General features: G+C 39.5%; 1 non-coding gene across 1 annotated transcript; it reads left to right on the forward strand.

Annotated features, from left to right (window-relative positions):
• Positions 1–7,846: 7,846 nt before the first annotated feature.
• Positions 7,847–7,953, forward strand: LOC122696703. The gene has a single exon (XR_006341833.1). It is a non-coding gene; the product is annotated as a U6 spliceosomal RNA (small nuclear RNA).
• Positions 7,954–24,110: the final 16,157 nt, after the last annotated feature.

Here is a 24,110-nt window from a genome sequence, read left to right on the forward strand (position 1 = left end):
AAAAGGGTTTAGACATAAGTGAAAATCTGGGCAGTCTTTGTGAAAGTAATTTTAAGCCTGATGTTTTGGGGGGAAAGTTACAGAATGCTCCTACGTAATAGAGATTAAAAAGGTAAACTAAAGACATTTACTCTGGTTTTGATCAGAATGGAAAGAAGAAGAGAAATCTGAAGTAGTAACTTGGAGAGAAATATAACAGTCAGGTTAGCCTGAAGTTCTGGAGCTGAAGTGGTAGAACATAACAGACTCAGCTGATAAGAAAGAGCTCTGAATTAGGAAAGACTTACTCTAAGGAAGACTATTGATAAGACGAGGGTTACAGTAAACTGTGACAGATATGTGACGAGTGAATGTTAATGAGAAGACATCAAATTGAATCTTAGATTTTTTTTTTCACAACACAGCATATGACCTTTCTGTAATTCCTTGATACCTGTAGAACAGCATTACATTCAGTAGTTTCATTCATAGTTTTTGGTTTAAAAATAAAAGAATGAAACCATATGGTTTGATTTTTTTATGTTAGTCTCACGTTATGTATATACTAAATACTTTAGAACCTATGACAGCATACTTGCTAGTAACTGGTGATAGTGTACCCCCATACTTGAATTGTTTGAAGGTCTCAACTTTTAGATGCACTCCAGAACGAAAAAGGCAGGGAATGAGAAGCTGACCTCTGCTCCAGTTCTGTCCCATTCCTTGCTCTTTGTCCTCTCCTTTCTTCAAGGAGTAATGTCTGGGGGGGGATAAATCCTGGAAAGGGGATTGAGTTCTTCAGTGGGAAGGACAGTAGCACTGACTGACTCTGATCCCATGTGCCTTTCACAGGATGTGGGGTAAGAAATGACTCATCAAGAACCCTCTGAGCCGTTGTCAGGGAGAGAGATTTCAAGGGAGCCTGGTGCTTTGCATAGGGAATCTCGTTAAGCCAAAATGACTTATCATGACAAAGGGGATTGAAAACATTCCGTTCATTGTCACAGAAAGGGCAGAAATGGACTTATGAAAGCCTGGACCCAATGTTGAGAATTCAGGCTGGATGCAGAGTGGGCAACAGCATTCCACATTCATTGCCTAAGCTAACGAGAAAAGTGGCAGCCTGTAGTGGCAAAGCAGGCCTTCCAGAGAAATCAGGACCAAAGACTCAGCCCTTAATACTCAATTTTAAGCAAGTAATATTTGTTTGTTTGTATTTAACTGTACTTTAAAAATGCTACATTGTGCCAGACACCTTGTTGAAAAGAGTTTATTAATATTAACCGATTTAATTAATAGAGACTCTAAAGCAAGATATAAGCATCACAGTGTAGATGGGCGGCAAGCCCATATAGGAGACATTAAAGGAGCTCATTGATGGTTTCTATAAATGTTTGTTAGGCATTTACTATGTGACAGGCACCTTAACAGTTAGTGGTCAGAACTATGTTCTTAGCTGCTTGAGTTAAAAGTTATTAGCAGAACCCTGGAAAGGAGGAATTTCAATCTTATCCCAGAATTCTCTACATATTCTTAGGGTATCCCTTTAACCAATTGAGCATATTTCTCATTATTGGCTCATTCTTCTTTCAGTCATTTTTGAACAAAGATCTGAGTTCAAGGACATTTCTAGGTTTTATAATACATAGATTCTACTGTGGGGGTACTTAACCTGACTTTAGAGTCAGAATGCTCATGGCAAAAATCAGATAAGAAGCCCTTTGACAGCAGGTTGAAGGGAATGAGGCTTTTCTTGGTCTGGTTCACCTCAAGTTGAAAAATTTGCATTTCACTTATATAGCAAGAGGAGATTCTGATAATGCATTCAGAAGAATTCCATGTTGGCAGGCATTGTATGGCAACACAAAAGGAATCTTTTGTTTTGTCATAAGTAACATTGTTTGACCTTTATACTACTCTTACACACTTTAAACTTTTCCAGTTGGTGAACATTCGAAGTACAGAAAGAGTAAATTCCATCATTGCCATTAGTTTTACTAGGAATTCTTCAATAGGGATTGCTGTATATAATGACTTCCTCTTGGGTATTTCAAAATACTATCAGGTAAGGTGCAACATTTCATAAATATATCTGTTTTACAAATCAAAGTGTGTTCCTGTATAAACCAGCTTGAGAATCTTTTAAGCAGCATATACTTGAAGTCAATAGAAATAGAATTTTCTTTTAGTTCAGTCACTGTGAATAGATCATGATACATTTCTGTACCATTTCCCCCCCTCTGCTGTCTAATATGGTTGGCAAATTGCCTTGAGGACCTGTCATGAAGACAGAGAAAAAGATCCTCCTTCTTCCCTTATCACCGCATTTATCAGTAAATTTCATCGTTCTGCCCAGCTTTCACTCTTGTAGTCTTCTGCACTGCAGGAGAGCTTATTGCTACTTTGACTGATGAACAAGACAAGAAGATGTCATGCCAGAAACCATTCCTGAGTCAGACTTAGCATTAGCAATGTTCACTTTAAAAGGAAGTACCAATAAGTATTAATTTCAGATGACATATATATTAGAGCAAGTTTAACAGAGTTTTTAGATAAATATATACTATAGATTCCACTTTCATTATGTTTCTCTGTTTCATGGTGATAAACATTTCAATTAGCTCTGCAGTCATTCAGACCCAAGTAGCCTGAAAGAGAAATAACCTTGATCATTGATTTTCTACCGTATGCCAAGCATTGACCTATTCATTCCACTTATACTACCTCATTAAATCCTTGTTATGGCCCTTGTGTGAGGTGCGACCATCACCAGGTTACAAGTGAAGACTGGCAGTTAAAATTTGAAGCCCCAGGAGGCAAGATCATGCCAGGATTAGATCTTGTCTACTTATATCTTGAGGACATGCTCATATTTGGGATGGGAATCAGGATGGAATCCTTTCTCTTGATGGAAGGCAGTGCACTGACTTGTCTTCTGATAAATCAAAACCAAATAAAAGATGCACGTGAAGGTAGTCTGGTGCCTTTAAGTGTCTTGGTTTTTTAAATAGAATTGTATTTATCTTTGGCTGTTGGGTCTTTGCAGCTGCACGAGCTTTTCTCTAGTTGAGGTGCTTGGGCTTCTCCTGTCGCGGAGCACAGGCTCTTGGGCCCGAGGGCTTCCGGGGCGGCAGCACCTGGGCTCAGGAGGTGCATTTCCCAGCTCACGGCTCAGTGGTGGTGGCTCATAGGCTTAGTTACCCCGCAGCATGTGGGGTCTTCCTAGACCAGGGACTGAACCTGTGTCTGCCGCGTTGGCAGACGGATTTGTTACCACTGAGCCGCCAGGAGAAGACTGTCTTAGTTAATACATGGTTGCCTTCAGGATTCCCATCTTTCAGGCAGCTTTATCTATAAATTAAATTCATTCTGACTAAATGTAAAAGCTGAGTGTTACCAGAAACATCTGATTGCCAGAGGGAAGAAAGTGCGTTACCTCCTAGCTGTGTGGTCTCGTGCAAATTACTTAACTGCTTTGAGCCTTCCTTTCCTCAGCCTGATGAGGATTAAATGATGTATGTATATAAAGCATCCACCATACTGATAAGTGGAAAGTATTCAATAAAGGTAATTATTTTCCTATGATGATGCTGGGGATAGGGAAGTTAAGTTTATAGCGTGTTGAATGATTCAAAGATTGCTAATTAACTTACCATTGACAAACTGGATGGAAGCCTCCAGTGGAATTTTCTGCCGTCCCCGGATTTGAAGACTGGCATAAGGACTCAGCATGAGAAACAAATTCCTGGATGACACTGCCTGGGAAGACCGAAGTGTGACAGAGTCAGGACTCAGAAAAACTCACTGGTCAGAGACTCAAATAAATTAATGTGATTTTTCTGCACATATTTTGGGATGGGGCACCATAGTTTAACAATAACTTTACATTGGTTTACAAATATTAGTTTGCCCCAAATCAGCTAGCCAGTGACCAATTTGCTAAGAATTAGTTTGTCAGATACTTGGTTTGCCTAATAATTAACTCATCAAATTCTATCTATATGTATGACTGAGTCCTTTCACTCTTCACTTGAAATTATCAAAACATTGTTTGTTAATCAGCTATACTGAATTAAAAAAGTAAAAAGTTAAAAAATTATTTAAAAATAATGGAAGAAACAGCACTGGGGGATGGGGTATTAAAGAACTCTGTTCTTTCTATGCAGTGTTCCTGTAAATCTAAAGCTGTTCTAAAAAATAAAATCTTAAAAAAGTGAAGAGAAATGATCAATAAGCCCCAAAATTTAAAGAATTATCAATAAAGTTTACATTAATTTGTACTGAAAATTTCTGTGAAGTTGCAATGGATTGGTTTTCACTCTGTCTTCATAACAGAATTTTATGGAAACTTCAATTTTTCAGAAATTGATGGACATAGGCTTACATTTCCCATGAATACATTTAATCATTTTCAATGATTCATTCAAATTCATCCATTTTAGCATAAAATTATAATATTTATTTGCCATTTATATGTAAATTATGTAAAGGGACCCAAACTAATCACACTGATATGAAATGCTCAATTTTTCTTTCTGACTGCTAGAAATACTAGATGAACGCTCATATGCCCATTGAGGCATTGTGAAATGACATTCAAAGCAATCAGAAGAACTCAAAAGTGGCTGGAGCAATTCCATTATATTAAAAATGTTAGCTTCATCAAGACAAGAATTTCTATTTTGTTCATTGCTTCCTCTCCAGTGTTTAGAACAATGTCCAGACAATGGTAGGTACTCAGTATCTGTGGAATGCAATGATACAATCTATCATTTGGTACATAGAATTTTAGTCAATTGGCTCTCTGCAAATTGACTTTTGGCATTTTAGCTTGCTTTCCTAGGCATCAGCAAGGGCAAAACACCTTAAGGACTTTTGTTGACTGCATTTTCAGGGTATGCTGGGGTTTCCAAAGAGGTGAGGAAATTTTAAGTTGTATAACTAGGTGAGTGTGGGGAGATAAAGAAGGGAGGGTTCCCACTGTCTCCAAGCTGATCAGACCAACTTAATTCTAACTCTCCATTCTTGTAACCACACTTAAGAGTTAACAGGTTGCCTGATACCCAGAGGAGGGTGCCCGCTACAGCCTTACATACAGAATGGTTGGCAAACTGGAACTAGTTAGACTGGGGAAGATGTAAGGGACTAAGCAAGGGCTCTCTTTTCATATATGAAGAGGTATCCATGGAGAATATTCTGACTTTCTTCTGTGTTCCCAAATGGTGAATAGACCAATGGATAAAAACCACGAGAACGGCAGACCCTGGGTCATCTGATGCCCAATGCTCTTTCCTTTGTGCATCCCAGGGTCTTCCATCCCTGTAGTAAGTAGAGACTGTTCTGTGAGGTTGTTGGAGAGCAGTTAAGGAGTTACAAGAGGTGAGATCAGAGTTCCAGTTGACTCAGCTGGTCTCCAAGTTCCCTTTCTGCCCAGAATATTAGAGACAAAGAAGCTGAGTGCTTGAATAAGACAGACCCATGTTTGGATCCTGGCTCCACCATGTAGCAGCTAAGTGATCACGTACAAAGTACATGTACAAGGCTCTCTGAGCCTCCGTTTCCTCAATCATGCAATGGAGATAACAACAGTACAGACCTCAAAAGGTTGTGGTGAGTATTAAATAAAGTAATAGATGTAAAGCATTTAGTACAGTGCCTGGCACCTAAGTGCTTGACAAGTGCCTTCCTTATTACTATGAATCAATGAAAAAGAATGTACTAGGTCTTCTTTTTTCAAGAGATGATAATCAAGGTTTCAGTCTCCAATTGTTAAAGTAGACACTTCTAAGAGCTCACTAAGTTCTTCTCAGGGTAGGGAAGTTATTTTCTGTTTTCAAAAGAGCTACTTCCACAGATGACGCCCAACTGTATACACAACACTTCAGTCCTTGCTGTGGATTCCAGACTTCTGCTTTGTTCAAGGGCCTGGGCGGAATGGAGACAGGAAGAGGCGCTGAGACACAGTGGCCGAGGAGCAGGAGTCCAGGCCAGGTCAAGTAGGGAAGTAGCCCCATGAGTCACAGGCTGGAAAACTCCAGCAGGGCCTCTCTGGCTCCAGGCTCCTCTCACTGGGAGACATTTCCTGCTCTTTGCGCTCTGCCCACCCCCCTCCCGCAGGAGTTCCTTAAGACAAGGTCTCTCACTGAATTGTTATAACCCAGGGGAAGGAGCGTTTTTAGTGTCTGCCAAGGCCAGGAATCTCCCAAGACTTGTGATAACTGTGTGAAACAAGTCGGTTCTCCGGCTGGAGCCCATCTTGCCATCTTGGCAAAAGGAAGCCATTAGTGTTACCTGGTTTCCGCACGGGTTAGAGGGGTTAGCTCCTGAGTGAGTTAAAACGCCGTGTGTTACTGCTTCCACAGCACCTCGGGGATGGCCAGAGGCTTCACTGTGATTGCGCATGAGGTGCTCACACAGGAAATCACCTGCAGAGAGGAGCTGATATGGGCCACCCCGGCCCTGACTGGCCTTCTACAGGTTTATGGGGGGGCAGAAGGCAGGGAAGAAGCTCCTCGCTTGCCTTGGGGCTCTGAGCTGGTTCAGGTTGCAACTCTGTTCAGGCCTCTGGAGCCTGATGAGGCCCCAGACTTTCTTGGGGTCATTTGGAAGCAGCCCAGGCCCTCTAACACATGGCCCTGATAAGGATCTCACTCTCCAAGATAAGGAGCTGTTTAGGGGAATCTGAGGAAGCCCGGGGTTCGTTTCCATAAAGCTGCACAATGTAAAGTGTAATCCCTACACAGATGCAATTAGCTGTTAAACATATTAAGTTGTGAGGAAGGGGTGCTCTGCTGGCTCATAAATGACTGTGAGTCTGTCCCGGGGGACTGAGGGCAGGTATATTTCCCTGCCAGATCATTAGAATGGTGACAGATAATGGATCAAGAGGCCCAGCTTTCCGCAGCTTCAGCAACCACAAAGCCCCTGAGGAGGAAGGACCTTGGGGAGCCACGGCCACCAAGGACCAATTTGTTTCCCTTATATTGGCAGGGTGAGAGTCTTCTCTGAGCGAGGCTGTGAAGTCCCATCCCTGTTCCGTGTGGCAGCCAGCTCACTCAGCGCCTCCTGCTAACACAGCCTTCGGCACTGTGGCATGAGGTTGCCAGGTGATCTTGGTGAAGGTCGAGTGCCCTCCAGCATGGCCGCTGTGGATGCCTGGCAAGGCCATTAAAGCTGAATCTGGGTGCTTCTTGGTGGTCCAATGGGCTAAGACTCCATGCTCCTAAGCCAGGGGGCCCAGAGTCCATCCCTGGTCAGGGAACTGGATCCCGCACGCTGCAACTAAAGGTTCATGTATCGCAACCAAGACCTGCCACAGTCAAATAAATAAATAAAAATAAATGTTAAAAAAAAATAAGTTCCCTTCTGCCAAAGAAATAAAGCTGCATCTGTCGGAAGGAGATTCAAAGTCTCATTTCTGGGCAAGTAGCTACTAAATGGCCCTCCCCTCAAATACCAATGGCACCTCTTCATAACCTCCATTGATTTCATAGAAATAACAGAAACAATATTAATCAATAAATTATTAGGAACTTAGTTTGTGCTAGGCTGGGTACAAAGCAGTTTATAAAAATATAGTTTTCATAACAAGCCTATGAGCCAGGTACTAATATCACCAGTTCACAGATGAGGAAATAGAAGTTTTGGCAGGTTCACAGATTTGTACAAAACTGTACAGTTAGGAAGAAATAGTGGGTTTAGGTTTTAATCTCAGAAGCTGATTCAAGTGTGGAAACTCATAGTAAATATTTTAGGACACATTAGAAACATCTTCCACTAGGCTTGTGGAGAAATTTGCCATTCCTCAGACTCCAGTTGGTATCAAGACCAACCCAAAACAAGATGTATTACAAAAATGTGTTGTAGAGTGCTCACTTCAGCAGCACATATACTAAAATTGGAAGGATACAGAGAAGATTAGTATGGCCCCTGCACAAGGATGACATTCAAATTCATGAAGCGATCCATATTTTTGGATGAAACTGGAGCCTATTATACAGAGTGAAGTAAGTCAGAAAGAAAAACACCAATACAGTATATTAACACATATATATGGAATTTAGAAAGATGGTAACGATGACCCTATATGCAAGACAGCAAAAGAGACATAGACGTAAAGAACAGACTTTTGGACTCTGTGGGAGAAGGCGAGGGTGGGATGATTTGAGAGAAGAGCATTGAAACATGTGTATTATCATATGTGAAACAGATCGCCGGTCCAGGTTCCATACATGAGACAGGGTGCTTGGGGCTGGTGCACTGGGATGACCCTGAGGGATGGGATGGGAAGGGAGGTGGGAGGGGGTTCAGGATGGGGAACACATGTACACCCATGGCTGACTCATGTGAATGAGTAACAGCAACTGCTGTTACTGCTGCTAAGTCACTTCAGTTGTGTCCAATTCTGTGTGACCCCATAGACAGCAGCCCACCAGGCTCCCCCGTCCCTGGGATTCTCCAGGCAAAAATACTGGAGTGGGTTGCCATTTCCTTCTCCAATGCATGAAAGTGAAAAATGAAAGTGAAGTCACTCAGTCATGTCCAATTCTTAGCGACCCCATGGACTGCAGCCTACCAGGCTCCTCCGTCCATGGGATTTTCCAGGCAAGAGTACTGGAGTGGGGTGCCATTGCCTTCTCTGGAATGTATGGCAAAAACCACCACAATATTGTAAAGTAATTAGCCTCCAATTAAAATAAATAAATTTAAAAAAATGTTGTGGAGCCCATAGCAGTATGCTCTTCTCCACTCCCTGCTTTGTCAGCCTGATTTAGCCTGACCTTCAGAAACTCAGTTGGGGCTCAAAAAAAGTCATTGTTTATGTTATTTGGGAACTTTTTAAGACGGTGTAAGAACAAAGCAATCAGTGAAAACACTGGTAATTATTTCTTTGAGTAGCTTCATATTTTATAGCTACACGGTTTTTTTTTTCTTTTCTTTTTTTTGCAAATAACCTGTTTTTCAGGTGGGATGCTGGGGAAATCATTGCAAGTTAAGATTTTGGACATTTAAGCAGAATCTAGGAAAGCCTCTTTCCTTTGAATTAGCTAACTAGCACTCCAACTGTCAGGCTCTCTGGAGTTTGTGTGCCTGGGCAGGATAAGATGTTTAAGGGTTGGCTGGGTGGCAGATGACAATTTCTGAAGTGACATTCTCTTTCTCTTCTGGTCTCCTCTATGCAGCTTCCAATCAGAAATATTTGAATACTGATGATGTCTGATCTGAGAATCCAATGTGCATTCCCTGCAAAGCAGGTTGTGATGTGATGGCTTATTGATGTCACTGCTCTCTTTAAGATGCTGGCTGGATCTTCTGTCCACTAACTTGTGATGGGAGATTCCTAGAGACTGATTCACTCTAAGTGGAAGGTTTGTCAATCTCTCTTAAATGAGGAGAGAGTCTCCCACTAAGCACTTAATTAAAAGTCTCCGCTCACAACCGACCTTCCCAAGCTTCTGGGGTTCTTAAGCCATGGTCTCCCTCAAACTCTGCACAGTATGTAAAATGCTAAGTCCACAGAGGAGGACAGTATGACTGCTTTGAGCATTTAATGCACCAGATGACAGGAGTTTGTGCAAGAGACTTAGGATGACAAGAAAGTAAGTGGCTCTGTGGTCCACAAGAACCAGGTGGGACTGGAGTGGAGTGACCAGGTCAGCCAGGCTATGCGGAAACACAAACACTGCTTACTCCATATCTTATCAATTGCCATTTGTGTGACTTCAGTAAGCCCAGTATTAATTTTTTTAAAAAGAGTGTGTGGGGGTGGAGTGGAGCAGGCATGGACGGAAATCTAAATGCCATCGTACTCATTTCCAGAGCTTTCAGGAGATAACATCCCACCAGGAGCCATGTGGGGGCACTTAGGGTAGCCTTGCCCTAGGGCGAAATAATAATCGCAAAGTGATCTCTACATTTTCTGATAAAGCTTTGCCTCTTGCTACTAGCAAAGGCTGATGAACATCACATTTGAGTTAAGCACTAAAAGCAGCAGGGAGTGTTGAGATAAACCACTACAATTACTAACTTCCTTGCTGTTCAATGGCATGAAAACCATCAGTAGCGTGGTGGGTCTGCCTGGGCCCCACAGGGCTCCCGCCATCTTGTGGGGCAAGCGTGCCATGTTTACAGGCGTCCGTGCGTGCGCAGCCGTGCGTAGCCGTGCGTGCGCAGCCGCGCATGCTCAGTTGTGTCCGACGCGTCGACCCCTTGGACTGTAGCCTGTCGGGTTCCTCTGTCCATGGAATCCTTCAGGCAAGAATACTGGAGTGGGTGGCCATTTCCTAGTCCAGGGGATCTTCCCAAACCAGGAATGAAACCCACGTCTCCCAAGTCTTCTGCATTGGCAGGCAGAGTCGTTACCTCTGCACCACCTGGGAAGCCCATTGGCAGCCCACGGCTTGTGTTGACTGTACAGCCATCCCTATGAAGGGTTAGTCCCTGAAAGGTGCAGGGTTGGCCCTCCTGAGACGAGTTTGCCTTCTAGGGCCTGGTTAAGTAGAGTAGTGGGTCGGTTTGAAATTTGTCATTCTTATTTATGGCTCTCTGATTTTTTTTTTCCCCACCATGTATGTCATGATACATACCCCCTCCATTGAACCCACCAACTGTTCAGACACGGTGCTTTTGATGGTCCGCATTGAGAATCGGTGCTCTGAAAGACTTCATCTTTAAGACCTTGTTGAATTCTTTTAAGCAGGTACTATTTATAACAGTTTTCTTGCTAAGATTGATTTTATGAATGTACTTGCATGAAAAGTATTTTTGAGGCTTATTGGCAATTTATAAAAATAGAATATATGAAGGTTCTAGCATCCTATACCTTCCACAATGTACCACCCATTGTGGAACCAACCAATGTACCAAAACATAAGATGTTCAAATATCATATTCACTTGATAGTTAAACTCAACATTTGGTAAAACATCGTGTAACTACTGTGTTAAAGATGTGTGCGTGCTCATAGTATACACATTATATAATTTTAGTTATTATTTTTATTTAATAAGTGATTGATAAACCCAACATTGTAATATGTATTTGGCAAGATGTGTATTGATATTGATTTTTTTGTCTAAATTGTTACCATACATAACCTGAAAATGACTTCTAGATTTTGAAATGAAAAAAATTAAAAAGGACCACATTTTCTGAAAAAAAAAAAAAAAAAAAAAAGATGTGTGCGTGCTAAGTTGTTTCAGTCATGCCTGACTGTTTGTGACCCCACAGGCTGTGGCCTACCAGGCTCCTCTGTCCATGGGATTCTCCAGGCAAGAATACTGGAGTGGGTTGCCATGCCCTTCTCTGTGGGATCTTCTCCATCCAGGGATCAAAACTGTGTCTTTAACATCTCCTGCATTGGCAGGCAGGTTCTTTACCACTAGTGCCACATGGGAAGCCCAGTCTTCACAAAATATTTTTTGAAAACATAAAATAAATACTTTTATGGAATGCCTGAGTAGATTCATCCACATCCTTGATCCTTAACATGTTACAAATATGGAAAGTCACATGGAACGGGCATTGGATGGGTTTGGTAGGTCCGCAAGAAATAGACGTTAGTCATGGGGCACTTTAGAGGAAAAAACCCCGGCCCAGGAGGAACTGATGTGAGAAAATCCCAAAGTAAATCCCTGACTTGAAGGTTTAAGGAAAATAGCAATGGAGGTGTCTGCAGAGGTGTCTTCATCCGTCAAAATGCTTTCAGTGGAGAAGGAAATGGCAACCCAGTCCAAAGGAAAAAAAAAAAAAATGCTTTCAGGTGTAATGAATAGAAAACCCTGACTCAGATGGGTTTGCCCCTGAAGACCTTGACTTAACCTTGGAATAACCTGGGGATCAGTAGTTTCTAAACTCCCTAGAGATTCTGTTACACAGTGAAAGTTAAGAAACACTGATTTAAACAGTAATAAAATGTATTAGCTCACATAACAGCAAGCCTGGATGTAGAACTGGCTTCAGCAGCTCTGCGCTCCCACCTGACACCCAGGTTATTTCCATCTCTCTGGTTTCTGATCTTTGGCCGCAGTTGCAAAGATCTGCAAGATGGCTGTGGTTGGTTTAGACCACAGTGAGAGAAGTAAAGGAAAAACCATCTCCTCCTTGCGCTCTCTCTCAGAAGCAAGCAAATGATCCCTACTCACACCTTGGACTTCACCTGATGGCTCATTTGTCAGAGTCAGCCATTTCTGAGTCAGTCACTGGCAAGGAGGATGGGACTCTCCTTTAGATCTATCAGGAAGCCCTGGGAACCAAAAGTAAGATGGCCAACACCCATGGCTTTGCCATAAAGCACAAGACCATGTGCCTGAATAAACTGTTATGAAGAAAAATAAAGTCTGGATGAAGGAGATCATTCACTGTGAATGATGCGGTGAACTGCAGTGACTTGTTTGGTTTTATTTTACATCTTGCTGCTTTAAAAAAAATACTTATTTATTTATTTGGCTACACTGGGTCTTTGTTTCGGCTTGTGGGATCTTAGTTCCTCAACCAGGAATTGAACCTGCATCCCCTGCACTGGAAGGCAGATTCTTAACCACTGGGCCAACATGGAAGTCTCTTACTGCTTTTCTTTTTTCTTCAAGTCACAAAACTAATATATGTTCTTTATGCAAAATTTTTACAATTTAGGAAATTAAAATCACATTACTCTCTACCTAATGACATTATTATAATTTGGTTTTAATAATATGTTTTAAATATGAGCTTCCCTGATGGCAGTGAGGAGACACAGGAGATGCAGGTTCAATCCCTGGGTTGGGAAGATCCCCTGGAGAAGAAAATGGCAACCCACTCCAGTATTCTTGCCTGGAAAATCTCATGGTCAGAGAAGCCTGGCTACAGTCCATGGGGTCACAGTGTTGGACACAACTGAGCAACTGAACACATACAAACACATTTTAAATATATGTTAAAAATATATATATATATGTTATATATATTTAGCATATATGTGTATATTTAGAATATATATGATTAGAAACCAAATAGTAACACAAAAACATATTTTATATCTATGTGTGTATATATTTTAGATGTCAATGTATGTCATACATTGACATACTTATTGTCATGCTTACACTAGATATGTAAGTATATAATTGTATAAAAATATGCATGGCATTTGTAAGTCTGCTTTTTGACTAAATATATACTATGAACATTTCCCCATGTTAGTAAATACTCTTCTAAATCTTGATTTTTGATAGTCACAGTCTTCCATTGTTAAATGTATAAAATCCAGTATTCTGTTCTTGAGCTTCGTTTTTTCTCAAGCTTTTAAAATTATAAATATTAGTTTGATAAACATAACTGTCTTTTCTTTCTCTTAGAGATCTATTCCTAGAGGTGGAGTGGTAGATTTAAGATTAAGAACATTTTTAAAGCCTTTATTAACTACTGCCAATTTATCAACTGCTATGAGTGATACAATGCCTTAGGAAAGCAACTTAATGTATCTGGTCTGTTGTATCAAAAGTTTTAAACATATTTATATGTACTAATCCTGTTCCTGGGGATTTATACTGAGGAATTAATCTGAACTAAACAAAAGTAGAAGGTTATTTGCACAAAAATGTTACTGGCAGCCTCCTTTATAACAGTAAACTTTCGGAAACAACTAAATGCTTTAGAAACACATTACTGGAAGCGTTCTGGAGATCATCTTTTACTTTTCACACTTGGAAAACTAGCATCCAGAGAGTTAAAGTAACTTCCCTAAGGTCACACAGAAAGCTGGGGTATTCTGACTTCCGTTCCACAACAGGAGACTTATAAAAGCTTAACTTATAGCGTGAAGAATCTGCCTCCAATGCAGGAGACCTGAGTTCGATCCCTGGGTTGACAAGATCCACTGGAGAAGGGAATGGCTACCCACTCCAGTATTCTTGCCGGAAGAATTCCATGGACAGAGGAATCTGGTGGGCTACAGTCCATGAGGTTGCAGAGTTGGACATGACTGAGCCACTACACTTCAATTCACTTATTTTTTCAAAATATTAAACTTTATTCATAATGAATACTCAGCCCTTAATGATTTAATCTCTTTTGGGGGAAATAAAGTTTCCAAAATACAATATAAATTACATTATGAATTATGCAAAATAAACTAATTTTACAAATGTAAAATATCATCAGATTTTAAAGCATTGAGAAAGCTATATATCCTACCTGAGCTTTATTGTACACTGCTTAAAAGATAATATTATTTTTAAAATTAGAAAACATTAAAATATTTTTAATGTAAAAGATATATTTAAAAACAGTGTTCTGTAAGAAAATCTGCCTGTTTTGAACAAAGCAAAACTTCATCCATATTTCTAGTTTCTTCTTAAATAACACAGGAATTTAGAATGCACTAATTTTATACTGTCACAGTTTCCATCTTCATATTAACTGGAACTTAAATTCTCTAAAATTAGTATTTTTAACGTGAGATAAATCATAATTTAGTGCAAAAGATTTATATGTAAAGTTAAAATAATTATAATGTCACTATCCATCTTGATAACCAAATTCCAAAAGAGATTCACTTCTGAGAACAATGAGCTAATTCAAGAAACTGAATTAAACCAGTGTTCCAGAAACCATTTCACAACCCTCCCAAATCAAGTCCCCCTACTTTCTCATCAGAATTAGTCACTATCTAAGTTTCAGTGACAAAAAAATCCCTTAGAGTTACAGATGCAGAAAACAAACTTATTGTTACCAGGATGTAAGGGTGAGGAGGGATAAACTGGAAGCTTCAGATTGATACATACACACTCAATCAGTCAGTTCAGTCGCTCAGTCTTGTTTGACTATTGGCGACTCCATGATTCGCAGCACGCCAGACCTCCCTGTCCATCACCAACTCCCAGAGCTTACTCAAACCTATGTCCATTGAGTCGGTGATGCCATCCAACCATCTCATCCTCTGTCCTCCCCTTCTCCTCCCGCCTTCAATCTTTCCCAGCATCGGGGTCTTTTCAAATGAGTCAGTTCTTTGCATCAGGTGGCCAAAGTATTGAAGTTCCAGCTTCAGCATCAGTCCTTCCAATGAATATTCAGGACTGATCTCCTTTAGGATGGACTGGTTGGATCTCCTTGCAGTCCAAGGGACTCAAGAGTCTTCTCCAAGATCACAGCTCAAAAGCATCAATTCTTTAGCACTCAGCTTTCTTTATAGTCCAACTCTCACATCCATACATGACTACTGGAAAAATCATAGCTTTGACTAGACGGATCTTTGTTAGCAAAGTAATGTCTCTGCTTTTTAATATGCTGTATAGATTGGTCATAAATTTTCTTCCAAGGAGTAAGCGTCTTTTAATTTCATGGCTACAGTCATCATCTGCAGTGATTTTGGAGCCCCCCAAAATAAAATGTGTCCCTATTTCCATTGTTACCCCATCTATTTGCTATGAAGTGACGGGACCAGATGCCATTATCCTTAGTTTTCTGAATGTTGAGTTTTAAGCCAACTTTTTTACTCTCCTCTTTCACTTTCATCAAGAGGCTCTTTAGTTCCTCTTCCCTTTCTGCCATAAGGGTGGTGTCATCTGCATATCTGAGGTTATTGATATTTCTCCTGGCAATCTTGATTCCAGCTTGTGCTTCCTCCAGCCCAGTGTTTCTCATGATGTACTCTGCATATAAGTTAAATAATCAGGGTGACAATATACAGCCTTGATGTACTCCTTTCCCGATTTGGAACCAGTTTGTTGTTCCATGTCCAGTTCTAACTGTTGCTTCCTGACCTGCATACATATTTCTCAGGAGGCAGGTCAGGTGGTCTGGTATTCCCATCTCTTTCAGAATTTTCCACAGTTTGTTGTGATCCACACAGTCGAAGGTTTTGGCATAGTCAATAAAGCAGAAATAGATGTTTTTCTGGAACTCTCTTGCTTTTTTGATGGTCCAATGGATGTTGGCAATTTGATCTCTGGTTCGTCTGTCTTTTCTAAATCCAGCTTGAGCATCTGGAAGTTCACGGTTCATGTACTGTTGAAGCATAAATACACACTACTATATACAAAATAGATAACTAGTAAGGACCTACTATATAGCACAGAGAACTCTACTCAATGGTCTGTAATGGCCTATATGGAAAAACAATCTAAAAAAAGTAGGCATATGTGTATATATAACTGATTTATTTTGCTGTACGGTTGAAACTAACACAACATTGTGAATCAACTATGTGCCAATAAAAACTATTTTTAAAATTTTCTCATTTTTTACTGTTTTAATAAGTATGTACATGTCATAAAACAACATAATTTTGGTTTGCCTGTCTTGGGACTTTATATAAACAGACTGACTCTAAGAACCAATCATAAGTATCCTTTTCTCATTTGCATCTGCTCAGTATTATTCTTAGATTTAATAACATTATCAACTTTTTGTTTACTGCGTTATGCATTCATTTCTTCTGTTTTCAATTCCTTCTTTCGTACATTATTTTCTATGTGGTGTGTGCGTGTTAGTCACTCAGTTGTGTTTGACTCTTTGTGACCCCTGACCAGGAGTGGTGGATTTCACTGAAGACAAAATTTAAGTACGACTTGATCCTCTGCAGTGTGAGTTTCTTCCCCAGGTCGATGGTTCCTGCGTCCCCGTATGTGTGATATTCTTGTTCAGTGTTTAAACAGATCTTCACTGGAGAGAGGAACAGAGCTCTGGAGTGTCCACTGAAGGCATGAGGACGCAACAAACCCCCCAGGAGCATCCTTTCATGAGAAAAGATATTTAAAAAAAACTTAAAAAGCTGTGTTGGGTGGAGAATAATAATGCTAGGACAACTATTTCTACTAGAGTTAGGAAAAGCTTTCTGGTTTGGACAGATTTATATTTACTAGAGGGTGAGGAAGGGAGAGGCCAAAGGCCAGGGAGGATGTGCTTCCTTCCTTCTTTTAATTGTTTAGGCAGTCATTGCGCACCCACACACACACAGACACACACACACACACACACACACACACACACACACACACACACACACCCATGTTCTACAGTAGGTGTTTGCCAAGAGTAGATTCTCCATATATGCACATGGTGAAAAGCAACCTAACTAGATGATCATCTACGTTTATTTATGTGTTATTCGGTATACAGCATGCATACCTTACACTGTGACGTGTTGTAAATAAACTTTGGAGTCAGGCAGCATACATTCGAATGCTTTGGGTCTCACTTGCAGTATATCGTTTGGTGAATTAGCTAAGCACTGGTTTTCTCATCCCACAGTTACCTTTTAGGATCATTGCAAGTATTGGCAACAAGGTAAGGTGCTTAACATATTCCCTAGCTTTATAGTACCTGCTTAATAAATACAATAACAGTAGCAATTGTCATTTTGTTTGTTCTCTCACTGGAAAAACATATTAACCATTTTGACAAAGATACACAATTCTATACTTTATCAATTTTATACTTTATGCTTCTTGCTGGAAGTTGTTTCCACTGATGCTGGGTAAAGAGGGTAGTTGAAATGTGTGGATCATTTATTTTGAAATTTGCGCCAAGATTTTCAATAGGACGGACCATCATTTAATTCATTAATTAATATGTTTTTACTTTGTGCTAGACACTGTACTAAAATGCTGGAGATAAAATGGTGAGCAAGATAAATTGGATTCTGCCTTCCTGGAGTTGATAGCACAGGGGACTTTTTACCCCCTTGTATCCTTTTTCTGGGCCATATAGGCAATATTCTTTGTACTAGAATAATGGATGCTTTGAGATGTCCATCTGGAGACCTTGTCCTCTCAATAGATCTCTCAGTCTGAGCACCTTTGGAAGCAATGCTTGCTGCATTTGGGGATCCCTAGCTCAATCCCAAACAGGCCACCAGCCATGAAGGAGCCATGGCAAATTCAGGCAAGGAAATCTCCTACAACTTCAGGAACCTGGGCATTTCCGACCTATTCTGGAGGAATTTGAAGCCCACTTAATATAGATATCCTGTAGAACTCCATTCTACTGGGATCTTTGTATAATCAGTTTTTATAGAAGCAGTTTCTTCTGCAGAAGTAACAATCTTCTAAGGAGAAGGAGCAGCTCCCTAATTACCCATTCCCTGCCTGCCCCAGCCCTCCTCCCCTTTTTCTAAAAAAAATTTCTCCTCTTTTTGGGGTGGGGGGAATTTTCCAATATTTTAATGTGAAAAATTTCAAATTACAGTATAGTTGATAAAATTGACAGTAAACACTTATACACCCTTCACCTAGAGTCTACTACTAACATTTAACTAAATTTGCTTTTTCATGTATCTGGTCATCTGTTTCTCCCTCTGTCCATCCATGAATGCATCTTTTCTTTATTGCATTGCAACTTGCAGACATCAATTTTTTTTTCCCTATAAATATTTCAGTATGCATAATGTTAAGGAGAGTTCAGTATTTGTTTGCAGCTTTTTGTTTTGATATAAAATGCACAGAACAAATCTTAATTTATCTTAAGTATATATGATGATGTTGATCATTCATAAACTCCTAATACCCAAACCTCTTTTGAACAGTACCTTCAGGTTCAGAAAGTTGTTTCTTGCCCTTCCCAGTCAATCTCTGCCAACTCCCACCCACCAGAGTCAACTATAGTTCTCATTTTTTCTATCTTAGATTAGTTTTCTCTATAACGGAGTCATGCAGTACATAGTCTTGTGTGAGGCTTTTTCCACTCAGCAAATATCTTTAAGTTTCAATCATATTTTTTTGTGTATTAGTGGTTCATCAGTGGTTTATATTACTGAGTAGCATTCCATTTTATGGCTAAGCCACAGATTTAGTATGTCAGCTTCAAGGTAGTTAAAATTTTTACATACTGGTTCAGGGTTTCAAAAGTGAGTGTTTTCAGTGATCAAGGCCGAGGTTGTGTGACATTTTATGACCTAGCCTCAGAAGTCACCTTGATGAAAGTGTTTATAAGCCTACCCAGATTCAAGGGAGGAGAGACAGACTCCAACATTCAATGGAGTGGACGTCAGAGAATTTGCAACCGTGCGTTAAAACTAACACTGGGTGTTAAAACTAACAGTGGGTTTATGCTTACCATCTTACGTTTGTTTTCAACTTGTTCTATCTGATTGTTTATTTCCTTGTTCTTGCTTACATGTTTTCTCTTGGATTAATTGGGTGTTTTTTACTATTCTTCTGGCTTTTTGATATGTATGATAACAGAATGTTCTTAATTCCTCCCTCCTATTCCTTATGTCACTGGTGTCATTCATTTAATTTATATATAAGCATACATAAACCGAACCATACATACATGGGCTTCCCTTGGTGGCTCGGACAGTAAAGAATCCTCCTGCAATGATGGAGACCCGGGTTCAATCCCTGGATTGGGGAGATCCCCTGGAGAAGGGAATGGCAGCCCACTCCAGTATTCTTGCCTGGAGAATTCCAAGGACAGAGAAGCCTGGCGGGCTACAGTCCATGGGGTGGCAAAGAGTCAGATGTGACTGAGCAACTAACACTTTTTAAAAAAATATTGAAAAAATAAATAAAAATAAAAATAAAAAATAAAAAAATATTGAGCTTTTTTCATAATGAACACTCACAAACATATGTATATATGTATGCTATTGTATATATGCTTATATACGTATAAACATTCATAACTGAACATATTATTGCTATTTTGAATGAACTGTTATATAAGCTAATAATAAGAAAAATAGATGTTTTTATTTTACTTTCATTTATTATCTGGTGCTCTTTCTTTCTTTCTGTAAATCTGAGTTTTTAATCAAAATCAATTTCCTTCTCTAAATACTTCCGAACATTTTCTTGCAAGGCAGGTCTACTGGCAACAAATTCCCTCAGTTTTTGTTTTTCTGAGAAAGTCTTTATTTCTCCTTCAGTTTTGAAGGATAACTTCACAGAGTACAGAATTCAAAGTTGGAAGTTTTTTTCTATTCACATTTCAAATATTGCACCCTATTCTCTTCTTGCTTACATGGTTTCTGTAGAGAAGTTGGATGTAATTGTTATCTTTGCTCCTCTATACATAGCTGTTTAAGAATTTTTCTTTATGCTTGGTTTTCTTAAATTTGAATATGATATACCCACGTGTGTTCTTTTCATTTCTGTGTTTATTTTTCATTTATCCTGCTTAGTGTTCTCTGAGATTTCTAGATCTGTGCTTTCATGTCTAATGTTAATTTGGGGAAATTCTGAGCCCTTATTGCTTGAAATATTTCTTCTTTTCCTGTCTCTCTTCTCCTTCCAAGATTCCCATTGTGTGTCTGTAACACCTTTGGTAGTTATACCTGTTTTTGGATACTCTGCCCTGTTTTTTCAGCCTTTTTTTTTTTCTTCTTTTCTCTTTTGGAAGTTTTTAACATCATATCCTCATAGAGATTCTTTCCTCAGCCATGTTCAGTCCACTAGTGATATCAGAAGGCATTCTTCATTTCTGTTACAGAATTTTTGGTCTTTAACATTTTGTTTCAACTAGTTTTAAGACTTCTTATCTCTCTGCTTAAGTCATACATCTGTTCTTGCATGTCGTCTACTTTTCCCATAAAGCCTTAGCATGTTGATCATAGTTTTAAAAATTTATGGTCTGATGATTCCAGCATTCCTGTCATCTTTGACTCTGGATCTGATGCTTGTTTCATCTCTTCAAAGTGTATTTTTCTTGCCCTCTAGCATGCCTTATACTTTTTTGTTGAAAGGTGGCCATAATGTAGTGTATAAAGGAACTGCAGTAAATATGCCTTTAGTAATATGGTGGTAAAGTCTGGGGAGAGGGAAAATGTTCAGTAAGCCTATGATTAGGCCTCAGTCTTTTGGTGACCTGTGTCCTGAACAGTGAATTTCATCAGTTCTTCTCAATTTTATTCCCCACCATTCTACCCTTCAGTAGGACAAAATGTCTGGTTGGGGCTAAAGTTGGGTATTTCCCTTTCTCCAGTGAGTTTAGGCTCTGATAGAACCCTAGGAAGTTGGGCTTTGATAAAATAGTTTCTCTTGAGTTCAGGTCTTGCTAAGAAGAACAGAATGCTCTAGCATATTTCAAAATGGTTTCTTTTCTACTTTTCTGCTGGAAGCCCTGAGAGATTTCTCCACTGTCTACTATAAAGACCTGGTAAAACCCTTAGAAGTAAAATTCACAGAAGTGTGGGAGATTTTGTGAGTTGTGAGCCCCTATGACTGAGCCTCTCTGAAGACTTTTTTAAAGACTTTATTTTTTCAATGTATTTATTTATTAAATTTAATTAATTAATTTATGACTGTGTTGGGTCTTCATTGCTACTTGTGGGCTTTCTCTAGTTGCGTGAATGGAGGCTACTCTTCATTGTGGTTTGTTGGCTTCTCGTTGCAGTGGCTTCTCTTGTAGAGCATGGGCTCTAAGGCACACAGGCTTCAGTAGTTGCAGCTTATGGGCTCAGTAGTCAGGGCTCAGCTCCCTCACAGCATGTGGGATCCTCCTGGACCAGGGATTGAAGCCATATTCCCTGCATTAGTAGCAAATTCTTAACTACCAGGCCACCAGGGAAGCCCCAGACTTTATTTTTTTTAGAACAGTTTTAGGTTCACACCATAATTCAGAGGAAGGTACAGAGATTTCCCTCACACCCTCTGCACCTGCACATGCATAGCCTTCCCCACCACCACCATCATCCAACTAAATGTTTTGTCTTTTACCAAGGGATGAATCTACATTGGCACATAATCACCCAAAGTCTTTAGGGTTCATTCTGGGTATTGTATATTCTAGGGGCTTGGACAAATATATAATGACATGTACTCATCATTATAATATCATACAGAGTATTTTAACTGCCCTAAAGTTCCTGTGAGCTTTGCCTCTTCATGCTTTATGCCCTCTCCCCCGCGATCACTGGTCTGTCACCTCAGTCTTGCCATTTCCGCAGTGTTGTAGAGTTGGAACCACACAGCATGTAGTCTCCCCAGGCTTTCACTTAGTAATGTACATTTTCACGTGCTAATACACTTTTAAGGTTCTCCCGTGTCCTTTCACAGTTTGACAGCTCATTTCTTCTTAGTACTGAATAATATTCCATTGTCTGGATGCATCGTAGTTTATCTGTCCATACGCCCACTGAAGGACAGCTTGGTTGTTTCCAAGTTTAAGCAATGATGAATAAGGTTATTTTATTTTATTTTTTTGAATAAGGTTATTTTAAACAATTATAACATCTGTGTGTGAGTTTTTGTGGGCCATGAGTTTTCACCTCCTTTGGATAAATACCAAGGAGTATGATTGCTGGATTTTTATGGTATGAGTATGTTTACTTGTGTGAAAACTGGCAAACCATCTTCCAAAATGATTGCTCTATTTTTTAATTCCTACCAGAAATGTGTATGAGTTCCAGTTACTCCACACCCTTGCCAGTATTTGGTGGTGTCAGTGTTTCAGGTTTTGGTCATTCTCATAGGTGTGGTAATACCTTACTGATGTTTTAATTTGCATCTCCCTGATAACATAGTCTATGGAGCATCTTTTCTTATGCTTATTTGCCACCTATTTGTACATGTTTTTGGTGAGGTAATGGATCCATTTTTTAATCATTTTTTTTCCTTATTGTTAAGTTTCAAGAGCTCTTTGTGTATATTGAATAACACTCTTTTATCAGTTGTATCTTTTGCAAATATTTTCTCTCAGCCTGTGGACTGTCTTCTCATGCTTTTAGCATTGTCTTTCCCAGAGAAGAAGTTTATAATTTTAATGAAGCCAGCTTATCAATTTCTTTTGTGGATTATGCTCCATGTTATATGTAAAATGTAATTTCTATACTCAAGGTCATCTCGATTTTCTCCTATGTTATAATCCAGGAGTTTTATAGTGTTGCATCTTACACTCAGGTCTGTGACTGTTTGGAAATAATTTTTGTGAAGGGTATAAGGTCTGTGTGTAGCTTTTTTTTTTTTTTTGCATGTGGATGTCCAGGTATTCCCATACCATTTAGTGAAAAGACTATCTTTGCTCCACTGTATTGCTTTTTCTCCTCTGTCAAAGAGCAGTTGACTGTATCTGTGGAAAGCTATTTCTAGGCTCTCAATTGTATCCCATTTATCTACTTTCTATTCTTTTGTCAACATCACACAAGATTACTGTTGTAAGTCCTAAAGCTGTGTAGTATCAGTCCTCCAATTTTTTTCTTCTCTTTTAGTATTGTATTGGCTATTATAGGTCTTCTACCTCTCTATGTAAACTTTAGAATCAGGTTTGTCTGCTGATATCTATTAAATAATGTGCTAGGATTTTGATTGGGATTGCACTGAATCTATAGATCAAGCTGGGAAGAACTGACATCTTGATAATGCTGTTTTCCTATCCATGAACACAGAATATCTCTCCATTTATTCAGTTCTTTGATTTTATTCATCAGACTTTTGTAGTTTTCCTTATATAGATCTTGTACATATTTAGTTAGATTTACAAACATTTAATCTTGGAGGGTAATAAGTAAATGATAAGGTATTTCAAGAAAATGGGCACCACTTTCAAAAGAATCTTCTGAGATGGTCTTGATCACCTGATGGAAGCAAGATAGCAACTGGCTCAGTCAACATGTTTATGTTTGTGCAGGATTTCAGAAACAGGAGTATTTTGTGAGAGCTGCCCAACCATGCTGGCTCCATCAGTGAAATGTCTTTCTACCCCGATGAGTCTATCATTCACTCATGATCCAGTGACAAGAAACTTATATGGGGGAGATTCAGTGAAGATGTGGAATGGAAAACTTGAGGCTACTTGGCCTTGATAGCTCAGATTGCCTAAGTGATATCAAATGGTGCCCAGGCCAGCATCCCCCCTTCAGATGAAGATCATTACTGACAAGAAACAATATGGCCATCTTCCAATGACCACATGTATTCCATTTCACCCGAATGATTAAGGCAAGCTTCCAGGGCTCTCTAAAAACCACCTGCCATATTTCAAAGATTATTTTATTTTCCTCTTTTCTGTTCTTTAAATAAAATTTCTTCAAAAGGGCAGGTTTTGCTTTGTTTACTGTTTTCTAGTCCAAGCTGAAGACAAGGACTGAGGCTAAAATTTGTTGGGGAATTTTTTCAGTAACTGGCTTTCTGTGCTTCTTTGAGTTATTTTGTCCTAAAAACCAAATAGATGCCTTTCTTGCCTTGTAGGCAAGAACGTTTTTAGTTTTAAATTTT

This window comes from Cervus elaphus, chromosome 6 (assembly GCF_910594005.1).
Source record: "Cervus elaphus chromosome 6, mCerEla1.1, whole genome shotgun sequence".
Classification (NCBI taxonomy): Eukaryota; Metazoa; Chordata; class Mammalia; order Artiodactyla; family Cervidae; genus Cervus; species Cervus elaphus.